The sequence below is a fragment of the Molossus molossus genome, unplaced genomic scaffold, assembly GCF_014108415.1.
Source record: "Molossus molossus isolate mMolMol1 unplaced genomic scaffold, mMolMol1.p scaffold_m16_p_7, whole genome shotgun sequence".
Taxonomy (NCBI): domain Eukaryota; kingdom Metazoa; phylum Chordata; class Mammalia; order Chiroptera; family Molossidae; genus Molossus; species Molossus molossus.
In genome coordinates this window covers 93,154,512-93,159,628 of record NW_023425401.1, presented here as the reverse complement: position 1 = coordinate 93,159,628, position 5,117 = coordinate 93,154,512, and positions in this window count along the sequence as shown.

Genomic DNA, 5,117 nt, shown 5'->3' with positions numbered 1-5,117 from the left:
CCACTGGTAAGGGAACCATGAAGACTAAAAAGTAGTTATTCTCTGAAATTCTTATTACAGTAACTGGTTTTAGAATCCACTCCATTTATACTGAAGTATTGTAAAGAAAATAACAGACAGCCCTGGCCGGTTTTGCTCACCGGTGAGAGTGTCGGCCTGTGGTCCAGAGAGACCCGGGTTTGGTTCCTGCTAAGAGCACATACCACGGTTGCAGTTTGTCCCCGGCCCTGGTTGGGTCGTGTGGGTGGCAACCACTCGATGGGTCCCTTTCACATCAATTTTTCTCTCTCTCTCTCCCTCCCTCCCTCCCTCCCTCCCCCTTTCCCTCCCTCCCTCTCCTCCCTCTCTCCCCCTCTCTCCCTCTCTCTCCCTCTCTCTCCCTCCCTCCCTCCCTCCCACTCTATCTGAACAAAATATCAAAAAATGTCCTCGGGTGAGGATAAAAAAGAAAAAGAAAAGAAAATAACATAATATTCCACCCATGCTAAAAAAATAGAACATTTTTCTATATAATATATCCAATGAAAATTAATAATCCCTTAACATCATCTAATATCCAGTCCATATTCAAAATTCCTAATTGTTCCCAAAATGTTCTTTACATTTGATTTGTCCAAACCAGGATTCAGTTCAAGGTCATAGTTTACATAAATGTCTTTAGTCTAAAGAGATTTTTTTATTTCCATGCATATCTGATTTTTTTTTTTTAAGGGAGAGAAAGAGACAGTGAATTGTTGTTCCACTTATTTATGCATTCATTGGTTGATTTTTGTATGTGCCTTGACCAGGGATCGAACCCACATTCCTGGAATATTGGGACAATGCTCCAACTGACTGAGCCACATATCAGATTTTAAATCTGTCAGTTCTAATCCTGACTTTTGAAAGGGTGAATAGCCTGCCCAGCTGGTGTGGCTCAGTAGATTGAGTATCATCCCATGGACTGGGAGGTCCCAGTTTGATTCCTGGTCAGGACACATGCTGGGTTTGTGGGTTTGATCCCCGGTAGGGGGCGTGCAGGAGGCAGCCCATCCACGTTTCTCTCTCTCATCGATGTATCTCTCCCTTTTTCTTTAAAAAAATAAATAAAAACATATTTTAAAAAATAAATAAATAAAATAAAAGGTTGAATAGCCCTGGCCGGTTTGGCTCAGCAGTTAGAGCATCGGCCCACAGACCAAAGTTTCAGGTTCAATTCCAGTCACGGGCACATACCTCAGTTGCGGTTGGGTCCCTGGCCCTGGTCGGGGTCGTGCAGGAGGCAGCCAATCTATGTGTCTCTCTCACGTCAATGTTTCTCTCTCTCTCTCTCCCTCCCACTCTAGCTGAAGCTAAATGGAAAAACATCCTTGGGTGAGGATTGAAAAAAAAATTTAAAGGGTGAATAGTGTTGCTATCTCTATCAGTGGATGAGGCCAATAGAGGCTGCTTTCGGGTTGTTTTTCTAGACGTGCTCTTTTGCCTTTAGCGGTGATAATTGGCTTGATTTTTTTCTTTTTTTCAATCCTCACCCAAGGATATTTTTTCCATTGATTTTTAGAGAAAGTGGAAAGGAGGGAGGGAGGGGGAGAGAGAAACATCGCAGTGAGGGAGACACATCGATTGGTTGCCTCCAACATGTGCCCCAGCTGGGCTTGGGGATCGAACCTGCAACCCAGGTATGTGCACTTGATCGTGACTCAAAGCCAAGACCCTTTCGTGCTCTGGCCAGTGCCCTAACTGCTGAACCACCCAGGCCAGGGCTAATTGTCTTGACTCTTCATCATTGGTCTCCATGGTTCCTTGAGAGGTTGACAAATGGCAGTGCTAATGTTTACAGAAATGAGACCTTTGTTCCAAGTGGGAAGCCATCTGGTGACTGAGTTTGAAGTCTGCCCTCTAGAAGCTCCTGGCCTCTCAGTCACAGTTTGTTAAGGAGTGGTGTAGGAGTAGTAACACAACATATTCAAATGGACTATAAGCCTAAGTTTTAGATTATAATAATGGGGTGTTTGTTTTTTTTTAAGATTTTGCACAATAATTTTTTTCTTAATGTTTTTATTGATGTTTAGAGAAAGAGGAAGGGAGATGGAGAGAGATAGAAACATCGATCCACTGCCTCCTACACGGAGCCTGCAACAACCTGATTATAGTGACCTCTTGGTGCACGTGTCGATGCTCAACCACTGAGCCACACTGGCTGGGCCCACAATAATTTTTTTTTTTGTACATGCCCCTAGTGGGAACCAAACCCGGGACTGTGGTCCACAGGCCAATGCTACAACTGCTGAACCAAACCAGCCAGGGTAACACTTTATATAGTGCAAAAATAAATGACTACCTGGTTTCTACCCTCAAGAAGTTTCTAGTCCAGGCTAGAAGACACATTTATATACAAATGTTGCACAAGACACTCAGTGGTTGAGCGTTGACCCATGCACCAAGAAATCGCCAATTCGATTCCCAGTCAGGGCACATGCCCAGGTTGTGGGCCCAATCCCCGGTTGGGGGCATGCTGGAGGCGGCCAATTGATGTTCTCTCTCATCAATGTTTCTTTTTTTTTTTTATCCTCACCTGAGGACATTTTTGCATTCCTCCTCAGATAGAGCAAGAGGGAAAGAGAGAGAGAGAGAAACATTGATGTGAGAGAGACACATCAAGTGGTTGCCACCCACACGACCCCAACCAGGGCCGGGGACAAACTGCAACCGAGGTACGTGCCCTTAATAGGAACCGAACCCGGGACTCTCCGGTCCACAGGCCAATGCGCTAACTGCTGAGCCAAACCGGCCAGGGTTCTCATCAATGTTTCTATCCCTCTCTCTTTCTCTCTCTAAAAATAAAGGGGGGAAAAATTTTTGTTTTAAAGAAAGAAAATAGAAATCGGGCCAGACTGGAATCTTGTATCTTATAATGAGGGGGAGTTTGGTCTTGATTCTGTGGGAAAAGAGAAACTTAAATTTTTGAGCAGGGAAATAACATTTGTGCTTGGGAAGATAATTCTGGTGTCTGTATAGCATGCATTGGGGAGACAAGAAGGCACTAAGAAGTGTCATGGCAGACAAGATGGGTGATTGATAGAAATGTCAGTGATGACTTCAACATAATCATTTGAGTGTAAGGAAGAGGGGAGGGATCAAGGATTATGCCGAGGTTTGTGGCGCAACAATTAAGATAGGGAACTCTGTCCAGCCAGTGTGGCTCACTGGTTGAGTGTTGACCCATGCACCAAGAGGTTGCTGGTTCGATTCCCGGTCAGGGCACATGCCCAGGTTGTGGGCTCAATCCCCAGAGGAGAGCATGTAGGAGGCGGCCAATCAATCTTCTCTCTCATTGATGTTTCTGTCTCTTTCCTTCTCCCTTTCTCTCTCTAAAAATCAATAAAGAAAAAAAAATTGTTTTTAAGATAGGCAACTCAGGTAGAGAGGGAAGACAGAATAGGTATGTTTTTAACATTTTGAGTTTAGTATCTGTCTGGAAATGTGTCAGGAGAGGAGGATTCAGTGTGTTGAAATTGAGGATCACTGTTTCAGATGCTCAGAATCTGTAGAACCACATAAAGTGAACCCATCAACCTTATCATCTGCTCACAGGATCTTTTTTTTTTTTTTTATCCTCACCTGAGGATATTTTTCCATTTTTTTGTACAGACAGAGTGGGAGGGAGAGAGAGGAAGGGAGAGAGAGAGAGAAACATCGACGTGAAGGGGACACATCAGGTGGCTGCCACCCGCACGACCAACCAGGGCCGGGGACAAACTGCAACCGAGGTACGTGCCCTTAGCGGGAACCGAACCCGGGTCTCTCCAGACTGCAGGCCGACGCTCTAACCGCTGAGCCAAACTGGCCAGGGCTGCTCACAGGATCTTAATGCCAGCCTGTTGAACGTGTACCTGAGGGCTCGAGGCTACCTGTCAGTTTCTGGTGAATATGTTACTAGGCTGGACTGGGTATACTTCCAAACAGTAATGGGTGTTCTCAGATGGGATGATGGTTCATTTTACCTGTCAATTTAACTAGACTAAGGGATGCCCAGATAGCTGGTCAAACATTATTTCTGGATGTGTCTGTGAGGATGTTTCAAGAGGAGATTAGCATTTGAATTGGTGAGCTGAGTGAAGAAGGTGGCACTCACCAGTGCCAGTGGGCATCATCCAACCCATTGATAGCCTAAATAGAACAAAAAGACAGGAGGAACAAATGTGCCCTTTGCTTGAGATGGCACATCCATCTTTTCCTGCCCTCGGACATCAGAGCTCCTGGTCCTCAGGCCTTCGGACCTGACCAGGACTCACACCATTGGCCGTCCTGGTTTTCTGGCCTTCAGGCTTGGACTGGAACCGCACCACCAGCTTTCCTGGGCCTCCAGCTTGCACGAGGCAGATAATGGAACTTCTTGGCCTCTACAACCATGTGAGCCAATTCCCATAATAAATCTCTTTCTACACATCCTATTAGTTCTGTTTCTCTGGAGAATCCTTACTAATACAGATGGGATTGAGCTCATGAACTTTGTTTCCAGAACATCTTGTCTTCCACACACAAGGACACCACCTCAACCCCAGGCCATTCATCCTTTCTGTGGGTTGTTCCAAAGTTTTTGATTTGTTATTTCTAGGAAGCCACTTTTCCTGATTTGATTCTTTATTTGAAGAAAAAAATTTTTTTTTTCCTTTTGGCAGATCCTTTTAAAGAAGATAATTGCCTAAAATATGTTGCTACTTTCATTATATATCATCATTCTAAGGAATTTTCTCGCTCACATTGGCCACACCAGAGACCTTATGGGGTTGCTATACAGTGTCTGTGCTGATGTCTCCTGCTGTTAACACAACTTGCAGCAGCTTCCTCTTTGCCTCCCGTGTCAGAGCCTTCTTTTGCCGTCTTGGTCCCAGCGTCAGGGCAGGTGGTGGTATCTTGAAGACACCCTGCAATTCAAGGCCAGTCAGACTCCGTAGTGCGGCCTGTCTTCCCAGCCTTCAGATTGTCCTTTTACTGTTTTTCTCCTGAGGCCTCCAGGATTCTGTTTTGTAACAACGGTTGTGTTTCCCATCCCAGTAGATTTTGTTTTCACCAAGGGGAAGACTGAAGCTCAAAGACATTTAGTAACAAGCTCTGTCATACAGCTAGAATGTGGC